Source organism: Temnothorax longispinosus, chromosome 11 (assembly GCF_030848805.1).
Source record: "Temnothorax longispinosus isolate EJ_2023e chromosome 11, Tlon_JGU_v1, whole genome shotgun sequence".
Classification (NCBI taxonomy): domain Eukaryota; kingdom Metazoa; phylum Arthropoda; class Insecta; order Hymenoptera; family Formicidae; genus Temnothorax; species Temnothorax longispinosus.
In genome coordinates this window covers 6772636-6788464 of record NC_092368.1, presented here as the reverse complement: position 1 = coordinate 6788464, position 15829 = coordinate 6772636, and positions in this window count along the sequence as shown.

Sequence of the window (15829 nt, the reverse complement as noted above, 5' to 3'; positions counted from 1 at the left end):
TATGGAATATAGGTAAACAATACCTTAACCAATATGGGGAAGCTAAAATCCCCTATTTAATTGAGCAGTATAGTCAAGAGAAACTTCATAACTACCCGATAGTATCAATTGAGGGAGATCTAAAAAAGATGCATAAATACGGAACATCAATTAGGGTATCTAGTGAGCAAGCAGTTCAGGACATTGCAGCTAATTTCAAGAGAGAGTATTTTGTTGCGTACTACGAGAAACATAAAATCCTACCAAAGGTGATTGACAATTGAAGACTGGATAAGAGAATTAGAAAAACTAATACATCGGGGTGTATGACATGTATAAGGTGGCTGACTGCATTTTTCTTACGTTTTATACAGTAAACTAATATTTCAAAAAGTTTCATAAAAGAGAAACTTAAAACGAATAAATACAGCAATCCGTGGGACTACGTCGACGACGTGTGGAGAATATTTGACAATGCTCAATAACCGCAAGACTACACGAGTCTCCATATTCTGCACAATACTCTCAGAAGTATTCGAGAAAGAAATAGACAGCTTTGCTGATATAAGTCAAGTATACCATTATTTTTTACATATTTCAGACTTTATTGTCAGGTCCTGTACACGTGGTGTGACAGCTGATGGCCATTTTGCTATATTTTAGCACAAATGCTGTAAAAAAAAGATAAACCAGCAGTGCTGAAATTGGGCAGAAATTAGTGTCGCTGCCTCCTGGACTAATAATGCTTCAGATTTGTGTGTGCCCTTTAATTTATAACATTTGTGTAAAAAAAAGTGACGCATGTTCGGATAAGTGTATGCAGCAAAATAATCGTGTGCCGTCCCTGGGTGTAAATCTAATTACAAAAATGTGAGAAGTAAATCTATTTTTAAAGTGCCGGATAAAGCTGGTATGTTGAAACGATGGGAAGCCGCGATACCTGGCGAATTGAAATTGAAATCTTCGCATTTTATTTGCAAAAAGCATTAAAACAACCTGTCTTCGAAGCGCGGATCGAGCTCGCGGTTGGCCGGGGTTCGAAGGAGGTGCGGAGAAGCAGACGGAGGGCGAGGTTAGCGAAATGAAGGCGCGTCTCGGTTACAAGAAAATAGTTGAATTTATTCTATGACAATTTACAATCTACGCTCGCGGCATTTACAATAGGCCGATGCGTGCGAGGCGACGTTGGTTTGGTCGCGGGCGGCGCGGGGTAACTCGCGGTATGTGCGGGGCGGAGCCGCTGCTTTTGGTATTCGCGCGGACCGAATCGCGTGGTGGCAGGTATCGGCACGGGCGGCGCCGGTTTCCCGGCCGGCTCGACCCGGAGCGCGGAAAAATGGCGCGAAGCGCGGCGGCGATATGGATCGCGAAGCGTGGATAACGCGGCGGAAGCGGGTCGTCGGCCGAGACACACTCGACGAGGGCAGAGAATGCCGGAGGCGCTCTACCATCTTGTCCGGACAGGCTTCGGATGATTCGGATGATGAGAAGCTGGTCCTTCGCCGAGACACACTCGGTGAAGACAAAGAATGCCAGAGGCGCTCTACCTTCGTATCCGGACGGCTTCGGGTGATTCAGATAGGAGCGAGAAGCTGGTCGTTAGCCGAGACACACTCGGCGAAGACAGAGAATGCCGGAGGCGCTCTACCTTACGTTCGGACTGGCTTTTGTGCGGGAATTCAGGATCGGTGTTGTCTGGAAGACGGATGATCGGGAATCGCGCTCTGTGCCAGCGACGCCGGGCTTTTATACGCGTCGCGGCGGCGTCGTGGCGTGGTGGGGGTAGCGACGGCGATCGCGAGCGCCGGGCCGGTGCGGCGGAACGATCGGGGATCGCGGCGCCCCGACGCCGTGATCGCGTTCGGCGGTCTTCGGCCGCCTTCGGCACCGCTCGGCGCGGTGAAGCGGTTGCCGCGTTTAAGTCCATTCGCGGACTTCCTAACGTATGAGATGATTAAAAAATACGCTGGGCACATCGTGCCCGTTCTTCACCCCCGCGGGTGGTCGGCGGGGTGGTCTCGGCGTGGTGTTCCTGCCAGAACGATGCATGTTTGGGGGTGCATCGTTACAGCTTTTCGAGGACAAATATATAATCAGAAAATACGTTAAACACGATGCAAACGAAAAAGTCATTGCAGAAGTAAGTTTTTTCATATACGTTTTCATATCAATTTTTTTGTGCTGTTTATTTTCGTTGTTAATAAATGTTATTTTCTTTTCAGATTCCGTTCAAACATCCCCGATTAGACAGCTGCGCCATACCAACAATTTTTGGTGATTATGACATGCAGCAATCACTCGCAGTAGCATCACTTACAGAGAATCCAACTGTATTGTGACGTGACAAGTCGCGTCTCCTTCCCGGACGGGCTCGGCCGAGGGGAATTTGGGGATGCCTCCTCGTTAGAGCGAGAGGAGGGCGGTTGCGTATATCGATTGGTCTAATTAGATGTTAAGTTTTAAGGGATTGCCGGTGGTGACCGGACTCCATCTGTAACGGCCGGGGGCCGCAACGAGGAAGGGCAGAGGATTAAGGAGACGGCCAGGGGACATGGCTGGAAGTCGGATCGCCCGGACCTCCCCGCAAGTGCATGAGCGTCGCCGGCCGGAGTTCACCCCGCACTCGGTCGTAATAGCGGCAGTATAACGATCAGGAAGACCCCGGATCATCCCCGAGCGAAATGCCAGTTGAACAAGGGTGCCGAGGAGCGGCCCAGGGAAAGGAACAGCCCTGGGGCCGCCACCCCGAGGGGGATGCCGGCAGACGGGGCCGAGGCCCGGCCAGCCTGACCCCGAACGCCGCCCGACTCGATCATCGCGGCCCGGACAGCCGGTTGAATCGAAAAGCCCGCGCCGAATCGGAGGTGATTGCAGCGGCGCCGCCGGAAAGGGAGGCGCGCGAGAAGCTGAGGCGCCGACGAGAGCGCCCTGGAATTGGAGTGGCGCCCCCGGAAGGAGCGGCGCACGTGCGGCCTAGGCGCAGGAAGCGTTAGGATCGGCAATCCGGTCGAGCGACACGCTACAGCGCAGGCGCGGGGAACCGGCGCGATCCCGGCAGGCTATCGTTTCCGACACTGTCGTGCCGGCTAACGAGAAGGAAGCATCTCCCGGGTTTCGAGCTGCCCGGACTATCGAAGGGACGACGCATTGTAAGGTCACCACTCTGGCGTCCCCGCGTTAAGACAAAGAGGGTTCGCTCGAGGCATCGGCCCATGGCACATGTTGGTTACCGGAGTGCCGCAGGATACCTGTGGACAGAGTCAGGGCGTGCGATACCTTGCGCTCGCGTTAAAGTAGAGTCGGGTGGAAATAGTGCCAGGGCCTTGCCGAGAGTGAGCTCTCTAATGCGTAGAGACCATTAGTGCCCTCCCCGCGAGCACCGCCACGGCCGACAGTCGCGTGGCGAGGAAATATATTCTCGAAGTAATCGTGTCGCGTTTATGTAGCGTCTCGTCGAATTCATGTAAGTAATTGTATCGCGTTATTCGTAATCGTGTCGCGTTCCATTGTGATAGAGTTTATGTTCGTAATCGTGTCGCGTCGTGGCCATATTAACGAGAGTGATAATGAGAGTGAGGTCTTGCGTGGCGATAACGAGAGCGAGTTGTGCGGGTAACGGCGAGCCGCGAGTGGTCATGTAATTTGAAGGGCACTCGCCCTCGTATTTGAGTAACGTATCCGGGCCCTCGAGGACGGCGAATATTGTGTTTGGCGGGACGGAAAGATCGACGGGATCGGCGCGGGGCCGCGGAATCTCCGTGCTTGCGAGAGAATTCGGGATTCGCGTGGCAAGCCGCGGGATCGTCCGCGATACGTGTCCTTATTTCGTGTTCGGGGGCAATCGCCGGCCAGCGTGGTCGACTCGGCGAGATCGCCCATACTTTTGCGTCGTGCGGAATCGAAGTGGCCCGGGTGCGCGTTGAGGGAGCAACCGAAGGTGCGGCGAGCCGGTTCGTCGGCCTCGTGGCGTAAGTTCGTTGTGAGTTTGAAGCCAGGTACCGCGATACCTGAGTCGGAATCGTAATTGTTTCGTATGTCAAGCTTCGTGTGTTCGTCTGCGTTTATATGTTGCGTTACAGTGTGAAAGATTCGACATTACCGCGTGCACTTATTGCGTTGCGGCATTCGTGCGTCAGCCTATCCGACATTTTTGCGGTAATACGAGAAACTCAAACCGATTATATTAATATTATCTGACCAAATATATTTTGTTATTATTATTTATTTTCTTGTGAGTGTGATTAATTGTGTGACGCCTCTCTCCGAATTCCCTGAAAGAGCCCTACGCCCTGAGGTATTGCCGGGAATATCGCGTCAGACATATTAGTGTACGGTGGTGCGATCCGTCGCACCTGGCGCCCAATCTTTTGGTGTCGGAATTAGTTGTGCGTGCTGCCAATCCTCGATAGCCCTCCACCGGATTGCGAGACCGGGGGAAAAAGCGTCGCAGTATATAGTGATAATTTATTAGTCAGCGATGAACTTTCTCTTCCATTTGCACCGATTAACGAAATGGACGGTTGTCATTCAGCCACAAGTATGTTCTTTGCAATGTATGTCAGATTTAGATTATATTATAGTTCTGTGGCGATACATCGTCACATATTTAACCGTCGAAAAGTAATCCTATCTTGAAAAAAAGGTAAATTATATAACAGAAAGATCTTAAATAACAAAAGACAGAAAAACATGTAAAAACGTTTATAAAAAACATGGATAAGATAACATATAAAAACAATATAAATAAATATTCGCGGAACTAATAATTTATTGTTACACCGATCACGACTTGAAGAGAGACTTCTCGAAGGACACGAAGTCCTGAGAGGAAAGAGCTATCTCGCTTCGGCAATTGTTGAATCCTTAGCTTGGGATGAACTTCTTGTGAAAAGACAACGCTTGGATTCTGCCTCCGAAATTTCATATATCGACATACGTTCTTTGGATCGACAACTTGGAAGTATCAGCTCTATCTGAAGCAACAATGCCAGTGTCAGAGTCAGAATATGATAGGAGTTTCGATTTTCCGACCGTGATAATCAACGAACGTAAGTTAAGAAGTGTATACTTTTCTTTTAAAATGACTATTTTACTCACACTCGCCATAGTTCCATTGCCATATTTTGCAAAAAACCGAAATAACGATTTTGACTTATAAAAAAAATTCTTTTTCGAGGGCAGTCGTCAACAAACTGCCCATCGCGCGAGTAACCGTAAACATATATAATTTTGTCGATCAAAGTTCATTGAATATTTCACTCGTTTTTGTTTTATTTATTGTTACTTTTTAATTGCTTACAGAGATCTTATATATCATATAAGCTTTCTTTATAATGTCGGAGATAGAAGAGGTTGAATGGATGTTTCAAAACAATGTTGTGCAAAAATGTACCGAATGAAAGAAGAACACTGTGCTCCCCGAAAAAAAACTGGGACCAAAAAAAAATTCTTGACACGAAAAAGTATTATTGTAATCAGAATGTCGGTAATTTTGTGATATACGTTGATGACGACGAGAAACGTGGTGACAACGAGAAAAACGAGAAAATATGCTGTAAGGAATGCGCCAAGAAGCGTCGTTAAGTACCAGATCGCAATCGGGAGTAGAACAACCTCACACGACCGGCGTGTTTATTTTGGCGATCGCTCTCCGGAATCGCATTAATCCCTTATGCTTTATCGATGAAATCGATATATTCATGGTGAGCTGTTACTATAGTTTTTGTTCTATACTTCTTGAGTTTATCTTGCATAAAGAAATAGCGTCTTGCGTGCTTATTTGTAGGACGAAGTAAACAGGAAACCAATAATGGATATTCTTTTGGACAGGGACCTGGACCGGACCGGAACCGAAACCACCCAGATAACAATTCGTGCGGGGTCATATTACCTTCACGGCGTGATTATCACACCGTGCATGCACGAACGCATCATGCTCGCTTCACGAAGTGATTTTGGCATACGTGCGCGTATAGAAGGTCGCACTATGCCATCACGTGTGATTACACGTGTGATGGTACAGTGATTACGCACACGTGATGGGATAGTGATTACACACACGTGATGGCATATTGAACACACACATGATGACATAGTGCGATCTTTTACGATTAATATATAATTGATGATGAATTATAATATTGATCGTAAAAGATCGCACTACATATAAAAATAAGGTAATTGTTTAGATGGGGGGGACCACCTTGGATGACCTTGAGTGCTATATTTTCGAAACATTTTTTGTTAATAACTTTTTAACGAATAACGAGCGCGGGCTAAAACCTTCTGAAGGTCACTCAGGAGGGTGACCTTGACAACATACTAAAATATCAAGGTCATCTAAGGTGGTCCCCCCCATCTGAACAATTACCAAAAATAATATTTAAATATCAGATAAAATGGCAAAAACGTTACAAATACGTATAAATTCGGGTACGTATGCCAAAATCACTTCGTGAAGCGAGCATGATGCGTTCGCGTGCATGCACGGTGTGATAATCACGCCATGAAGGTAACATGACCCCGCATGAATATATTATAATTTATAATATCCGCGCGCGATTTATTATATTATAATATTTAATAACAAAATGCCCGCATAGCGATTAAAATAGCAATTTTAATGTAATTGTTATTTTATTATATCATTTTATTAGTTTTATTATATTATTTAATTATGCAAATTGTGTGGGTATATATATAATGAGATCGTGAAATGTGTTAATTTATTCATCCAAGCTCGATCTCCACCCAAACTTGTCCTCAGTGATCCGGCCGCTCACGCGCGATCCATGCGCATCTCACGCCTCACGCCTAAGCGACCCCGCGTGCTTTCATTGTTCGCCCGCCAACGTGACTCGCTTGACAGCAGCGGCTGGATTGTCATTTGTCGTCCTTCGTGATCCGAATGTCCTCGCGGTAACATTTCGCGTGCTCCGCGTGCTCTGTATCCGAGTACTTAAATAATATATAGTTTCCGTGTACCCATTTCTGCCTTCACGGGCCATCCACGCCTTCCTGGCTTATCCTCGAGCCTTGCCTATCCGTCTGGCGGTGTGAATTTTTTTTTACGCTTCCGCTCGCGCGGTCTCACGCCTGTCCGCGCCTCGCCATTCGCCCCTCGTCGCCGTCGTAAGGAGGAGGATCGAGCTAATCGATCAACGCCAGTTGCGCGAGGTTAGTAGGATTATTTATATAAATGTATATAATATTTATGGTGTGCTCCCCGCTTAACCGTTTCGTCCTAATAAACACAGAGCAACGTGTGACGTATCGGAATGCTTCGAGATTAGCATATGACGTGGAGCAAACTCTTGTGACCATCTAATAGCGAATTCGGACGCTTGCACTAGTGCACACTGAGTGCGCACTAAGGCTTGTTCTTAATCAATTGTTATATTTACAGATCATCTTAAATACTTCTTAGTCTATAAAATGATTTGTACAGCATCCATATAAATATTACAGATTGTTTTTTTGGCTAAAAAGTTTTTAAATGTGTATTTAAGCAACTTTAAATATAAGAATAGATTATAAACAAGCCTTAGTGCGCACTCAGTGTGCACCAGTGCAAGCGCCCGAATTTGCTATAACACTATAATGTTATCGTCAAATTTACATAAATATGTATTCTGTTGCATGCTATTAAAGCGGGGAGCACACACTTCTGCATAACGCATAATGCGTAAGCATAAGAAAATTGATTAGATTTTCTTATGCACATGTATATGGACCAATCAGTTTTCTTATGCTTACGCATTATGCGTCGTGCAGAAGTGTGTGCAGAAGTGTGTGTGTGTGTGTGTGTGTGTGTGTGTGTGTGTGTGTGGGTGTGGGTGTGGGTGTGTGTGTGTGTGTGTGTGTGTGTGTGTGTGTGACTGAGTGTGCGTGTATTATGTGTGTGTTTGCGCGCGCGCGTGATATTATTTACACCTACTCACACACACACACACACACACACACAGGCACACACCAATATGACCGCACACATTAAGGACTACCATGAGCCTATGAACCCATTTTTCCGATGTTTGACGCTCTGTAACTCGAAAACTGTCCATTTTTGGACTTAGTGCTCATAGTCACTTTTCATCAGGACGTCATAAACTACATCATACTAAATTTTTTTAGCCAATTTGACCGGGATCCATTTTTCCGTGGTTTGGTGCGGAATCCTTTAAACTTGTCGGTTTCAATTGCTGTCGTATCGAGATATGATTTCATTGAGTTTCAACTTTATAAAATGTATGAGAGCGTATAGCTAGAGAGCATATATCTAGAGAGTATATATGTATGTATAATATATGTGAGAGCAATTGATGCTCATATGAGCCGCACGCATGCGGCACTCACGTGTGTGCAAATTTTAAAATAAAAATGTTTATAAATAAATATATATTTGGTCTTCTTTAATTTAACGTTTTTATAACTGTAATAGTACATATATTATATTTATATTAAAAAGTAGGGTATAAGGTGAGAGCAATTGATGCTCATATGACCCGCATGCATGCGGCACTCACGCGTGCGAGTCATATGAGCATCATTTGAGGACGCATCTGTCTAGCACCATGAGTGCACGCCGTGCAAATTATTCGCACGACGTGCACGCGTTGTGAGCTCACTTTGCGGGTATTTTGTTATCTGGGCAAAAACCGTACCGTAACCGGTATTTTTGTCGAACCGGAACCGTAAACCGTGTGGAAACTTTATAAAGCCTATAAGACCAGAATCGAAACCGGTACCGTTAAAAGTCATTATATCTTCAAAAAAATTAAGACCAGAAGTTGAAAACATAAAAAACCAGTTGATTTATTAATAATACTGTACTATTTTATTAACGTAGAATTGTTAATTTTTTGTTGTTTGATATATAGAAAATAGAGACAATATATAAATAACAAAATTACATAGTTAGAAACTTTAAGTAATTCTGTCGGTTGAATTAATCGCCGATTAATTTATCAAGTATAATAATATCTATACTATTTTGTTAACCTGGATAGAATTAATAATTTTATCGTTTTATATACATCATATAAAAAGAATTACGAATGACAAATCCGTATAGTTAGAAATTTTGAAACAGTTCTGTCGATAGAATTGATCGCGAAGCACATGAAATCAAAACGAGGAAACAAAATTAAAAAAAAACCACTTTAATTTAAAAGTAATAAGTTTCATGGAAGAATGACCGCAGACATGGCTTATGGTCTGCAAACTGAGACTATCGTGAAAAATTATTTTTGCAATTCTACTAGATTAAAAGTGCAAAACGAAAATTTTAGTTTGTCAGAAATAGGTTTGGGTTTGGATAAATTTTTTTCGAGGTGGAAGTGCAGGGGGAAGGATCTCCCTCACCCACTTCTAATATTTTTTAATAGTATATACAAGAATTATTTCTAAACTCTTATTTATTTTAAATATTTTTGCGCACTTTTACATCACTGCACATGCTTTTCTCTGGTGTACATATGTTTGCACAAGCTCGCGCACAAGCCTGAACTCTAGAATTAGATGAGGAAGGAACAAATCATAAGAATCCGTTTATTGAGAGAGAGATTGCATTTAATAGATTTAAGTAATTTGAAATGACTCGAATGGGCAGAACTAGACAAAGAATACCAACATTTGTTGCATAGGAGAAGGGAAACTGCCCGAAAACCTTCCCAGTATTCGTGAACAAATTATTACATAGATTATATAACATATAATGAAAATACAAAAAATGTTTAAAACACACACAAAAGAAACAAATCAATAATTATTATAGTACAGTCCTTTCCTGTTATTGATGATGAAAGAAAGTTGAATTCACTGAAGCCTTGCTTCGATATATACTCAGGTTAATTATAAAGGAAATATTTCTGGTACGTAATCTCAGAGTTTCTATTGATGTATTCAAAAATAAAAAGAAGCATGTAATTTCAGAAGAGGACTGTTCAACAAATAAATCAAATCAATTAGCATATAAATTCAGTTCAAACACAATTGAAATAGTTATGGAATCAATGTATCAATCTTTGAGTCTTAAATATAAACTATTTTCTTTAACTTGTTAGAATTTACCATATATCAAAATCTTCTCTAGAACCAATAATTCTCTTTTAGCAAAATCAGGTATTCAGTACAAAAGATAAAGCATAAGAATTTCTTAATATATATATCGTTCATAAAGCTTATTGTTTGGATCGACACATTAATTCATAATAGCAGAAACGAAATATTTGATCAGTCAGAGTTAACACAATACTTAGTAGAAGAATAATTAAATCAAGGAGAAACAATGCTTATAGAAACGCACGAAAATGAATAATTGATAATAACGCAAGATAAAATATATGTCTCGCAAAGAACGCAGTTTCATTGAATACTTATTCTAAATGAATATAAAGAATGTTCGCCAAGTAATATAATAAACCATAAGAAAATTGTCTAATCAATGAGAAAGAAATAATCGAACAAATAAGTAATAAAGTCTTTCTTTTACTTTTCACGAAAATGGTTGCAACCGTACGATTAATGATTTTACTTTATACTGAGCTAAGTATTATAATTTGACTCGAAATTATTTGTGCACAAACCTGAACTAAGAGAGGATGTTTTCCTCTCAACACGCGAAACTTATTATTCCCTCGAACTAGCAAGGATAACCCTCAGATGAGCTTAGGATCCTTTGATCAGGATTCCTATCGTGACGCTAGACGAAATTCTAACGTCTCTCCTCAGATTGTGAAATGATTGGTTACCTTGTGAGAAATTCCGGTGAATAATTAGAGCTAGTCTTACAGAGCACGCCACAGAATACTTTTCCTCGAAGACTTCGAAAAGGGGTCGTGATTCCTGTGGAAAGGGCTCTCTCGAACGTTCCTGAAAGATGGCTTCCTTCCTTCGTTCCACGTGCCGGCATGGGTCGCCGGGACGTATATCCCGGGATTTCTCTCGAAGGTGATCGTCGTCTCCAGGTTCTTTTTGTTGATTGATATTCGAAGCAATGAATTTACTACGACTCGACACACGAATATACAGATCACTACGTAACGACTCGATGCTCAAAGGCTGACGCAATATATTTAGAATTGAGCTACGATGCACGATGTATCGTGCACGAAATCTGCGAAATGAATGCTCGCTCGCCCGGGCTGCGCGCCCCTCCTAACATGCTTGAGCATGCGCGGTAAACACGCTCTTCGCCGCCTGGGACGCAACGTTGTCGGCGCCGCTCGCGCGCTTTTTCCGAGAACTACGTAGAATGCGCGGCAATCTATTGTATTACAATCGACGCAAAAAAGAATAACACAATCTCTCTCTCTCTCTACTCTTCCAACTTCAAACAACATATGTACCCTGCCGACATAGCATATTTCTTAACCCGAAAATTTTCACTTTTAGTACTTTATCTGGTAAATGTGCATAAAAACACCCCACCTTGCCAATGACCTTGACCTTGACATATGTTGTCAAGGTCACCTTCCTGAGTGACCTTCAGAAGTTTTTTGCCGGCGGTCGTTATTCGTTAAAAAGTTATTAACAAAAAAAGTTTGAAAAATATAGCAGTTATTTTGAGTATTGGAAGGCATAAATAACTAATATATATGTCAAAATAGTTTACGCATACACTTGACGCGCGAAACGAGATGCCACATGGGTTAAATGACGCGCTTTAAAAGTATTTAACTATTTAAAGCGCGTCACTAATCTACATGGGTTAGATGACGCGCTTTAAAAGTATTCAACTGTTTAAAGCGTGTCATCTAACCCATGTAGGTTAGTGACGCGCGCGCTTTAAACGGTTGAATACTTTTAAAGAGTGTCACTAATAACCTACATGGGTTAGATGACGCGCTTTAAACAGTTGAATACTTTTAAAGCGCATCATCTAATCCATGTAGATTAGTGACGCGCTTTAAAAGTATTCAACTGTTTAAAGCGCGTCATCTAATCCATGTGGCATCTCGTTTCGCGCATCAAGTGTGCGTAAACTATTTCGACATATATATTAGTTATTTATGCCTTCCAATACTCAAAATAGCTGTTATATTTTCCAAACTTTTTTTGTTAATAACTTTTTAACGAATAACGACCGACGGCTAAAAACTTCTGAAGGTCACTTTTGTATGTATAGTATGTTATTTGTATGTTTTGTAATTCAAAATAAAAGATTCTTTTACTTTTATTCGCTTTATCAACAATTGCAATAATTTCACGTTATGCCTTCCAATACTCAAAATAGCTGCTATATTTTCCAAACTTTTTTTGTTAATAACTTTTTAACGAATAACGACCGACGGCTAAAAACTTCTGAAGGTCACTCAGGAGGGTGACCTTGACAACATATGTCAAGGTCAAGGTCATTGGCAGGTGAGGTGTTTTTATGCACATTTACCCTTTATCTTTATAACTTTCGTCTTACTTGAGAGCGACAATTTAACACGTCAAAATACATAATATATTGTTAAAATTCAGCCAAATCGGTAAAAAAGCCACTTTCCTTTACATTCACCATCCTTCATATTCCTCATCATCATCATAATATGTGATTCCCTTTTGATATTCGAGGATGGACACGTGTGGATATTTTTCCTTCGCCTGAGCAAATGAAATGTTCATTATGCATATAGAGGTACTCCTCCGGTGAAACATAGATTGTTTGCAGTTTAGGACACTGCTCGAGAATTGCGAAACTATAGATATATAACCATAACTCAAGTATAATTGTCTTAAGTTTTTACACAGTGTCAGTCCTTCATAGACATCGTAAATATCGCAATCGCAATTCATCAAATTGACTTCTTCTAATTGTAAGCACTGACAGGAGGAAAACAATCTACGCCAGCTATGCTTATCGATTGTGCATCTTTCCTCCCTGTAACAAAAGTCATACTATTAAGATATGGTTTTCCAATCGCAAAAAGAAAAACAACAACCGTTTCATGGTGCTTGTAAGAAATGTAAACACACATTTTGATAAAGAATAATGTTTTAAAAGAAAATGTAACACACACGTATGTACATCTCCATCATTGCCAGTTTTCGTAATTTCTTGCATTCAGCGAGGGCATGAATACCTCGCGATGTAATAATATTGCCCGATAAATCTATTATTTCCAAGTCTGGACACGAATTTCTTAACTGTATTGTAATTGCGTCTAAATGTAGTGGTATTACATCGTCCCACAAGCTAGACTTCCTCAGATTTAAGTCACGCATCCGGCGAGTTTTTTGCAGTATTTTGCAAAGAGATTCAGCTCTTATACAGCACCATCCAAGGTTTAATTTCTCTAGAAATTCTAAATTTTCGAGACTCGAAACTTCTTGGTCCATTCTCCCTCCAGAGTACAATAACTGAGATCCAATAACAAAAAAAATGTATACTTTCAAATTTTTGCATATCTGAAATTTTTAGTAGAACTAATTTGTCAAAAAATTTGCAGCTACTTAATCGTAAGTGCGTCAAACAATCGCCGCAACTCTGAAGAAAGTTTACGAAATCCGGAACAGAAATGCAGCTTTCTGTAAGATCCAACTGTTGTAAATATTTACATTTGGATGCAAAATAAAACAGAATTTTATCATAACAAAAGGATGAATCCTTAGAGTATTCTTTTTTAAATTTCGTAAATTCAAACATTTAAAGAAATACAACGTAAATTCTGTATTTTAAAATATTTCAAAAAAATTGTGCAAATTAGAAATTTGCACTTGGCTTCCTCATAAAGGAAGTGATGTCTTAAGATGCTAATACGGCCCTCTGATAGGCTGATGACGCCTTAAGACTATACTTAAGACGATCTTGGATATAAGACCCGACTATGAATACCGGCCTTAAAGAATTATATATGAAATAAAAATATAAAAAAGACTGAAGAATATAATAAAATTAAAAAATTTCGGTAAACCTTTTTTTAACAGAAATCGGTAATTATTATTAACCCCCCTTTATTATTAACAATTTTTATTAATTCTATTATATTCTTCAGTCTTTTCTACCCCTATTTCATATATAATTTGTTCAGATTTGGTTGATCAGTTCTGATAGAAAGGCACATACATACACACATACACACATACATACACACATACCGACATTTTTTAAAATAGCGATTTTTCGACGTTTTAGAACATTCTGAACACATTGGCAAAAGCAACTCAAAAAAAATTTTTTTTTACGAAAACAAAGCTTCCTCTATGAGGAAGCAATAAAAAACAATAGTCAAAACGCGGAAATGATATAAATTTTTGGCCTCTGGAGATCTCGTCGTCGCCTTTCTGGCTCGTCCCTGGGCGCGAATTTCCGCGCCTTGTGACGGCGGCGGGGCGCTGCCACGAAGCGGCGCGGCGGGCCGCAACGTCACAGTACTTATCGGTTCCGGTTTCGGTTCCTTTCAGTGTTCTGTGCAAGTTGCAATTTTCCCTAAGCTTTTTTTCGAAATTCTTTGAATGTTTTCTTTTCTTAGTTTTATTTCTAATCTTTTTGTATCATTAACGAGACCTCTGACACCATTTGCTTCTTTGTATAAAACATCAGTTTTAAATTCTGAATCTAGAAATAATATGGCATCGCTATTTTAAATCGCTATTTTAAAAAATGTCGGTATGTGTGTATGTATGTGTGTATGTGTGTATGTATGTGCCAAATTTACCGAAATTTTTATAACTCCAGAACTAATCAACCAAATCTTAACGAATTATATATGAAATAGGGGTAGAAAAAACTGAAGAATATATAGAATTAATAAAAATTGCTAATAATCAAGGGGTTTTTTTAAAATAAAATTTTGAATTTTTGCAGAAATGTTTGTTTATGCTTTAATTTCCTCAAATTTGGAGATATCAATGGTTGGCGCTCGCCTGTATATATCAGATGTTCGCGTCATCATTATCTGTTGTACATATTAGCTGATAAGTTGCGCGTACAAGTAACGTACAAAATCGTATTTTTCGTGACTCGCGCGAGACGTTGGCGGATCGCGATAGATAGCAACACTCGCGCGACTCACCCGACTCGTGCTGCCCGCCCACGGGTGGCCCGCAATTATTTGGAACCATGAGTACTCGCTCCGGCCGCTATTCGCAGGTGCGCGAGCCGAGGAGTATCGTGGGAAGATTCGCTGTTCAAACGTGGACTCGAGAACACACACTCGCCTTGCGCTCGCACAGTTCGGAGTAACCGAGTGAACTCGCAATTTCGGAGCTCGACAAGTCGTCTCAGTAATCTCGGGCTTGAGTGCTTGCCTCTTGCACATGTGCCTGCTATATCGCCTGCTTGCCGTATTGCACGTTTTGCCTGCCTGCCTGCCGCGGCACGTGAGTGCCTGCACATCCTAGCCTGCTGCACGCCTTCCGCTCTCCATCACCACAGGGAGGACCGGACGCCACGAGGCCACCACAAGACCATCGGGCAACGATACGGTGAGTCGCTTTTCGCTTGCTTTCGCTTTATTCGCCTAATTAAACTTGTGAGGGGATTGCCCCTCTGGTCCTTCGAACCGCGAATTCTCATCGACCGATCGCAAATCCGGGACGATTGACACCCCCCCGAGCAATCAATCTATTTCTAATTTTATTATATTTTTTAGTCTTTTCTACCCCTATTTCATATATTCGTTAAGATTTGGTTGATTAGTTCTGGAGTTTTTTGCAAGTAGAAACCTTTGCTCACAAAGCTTCCTCTATGAGGAAGCCAAAACAAATAGAGGAAGCTTTGTGAGCAAAGGTTTCTACTTGCATACTTAAAAACTATGAGGAAGCAATGTGCAGGTTTCTACTTGCACACTTTACTTGTTTTTTTTTATGTAATCGTAATACGCGCGGCGCCTCACCCCACCACGACGAATCTTCGAGGGAATAC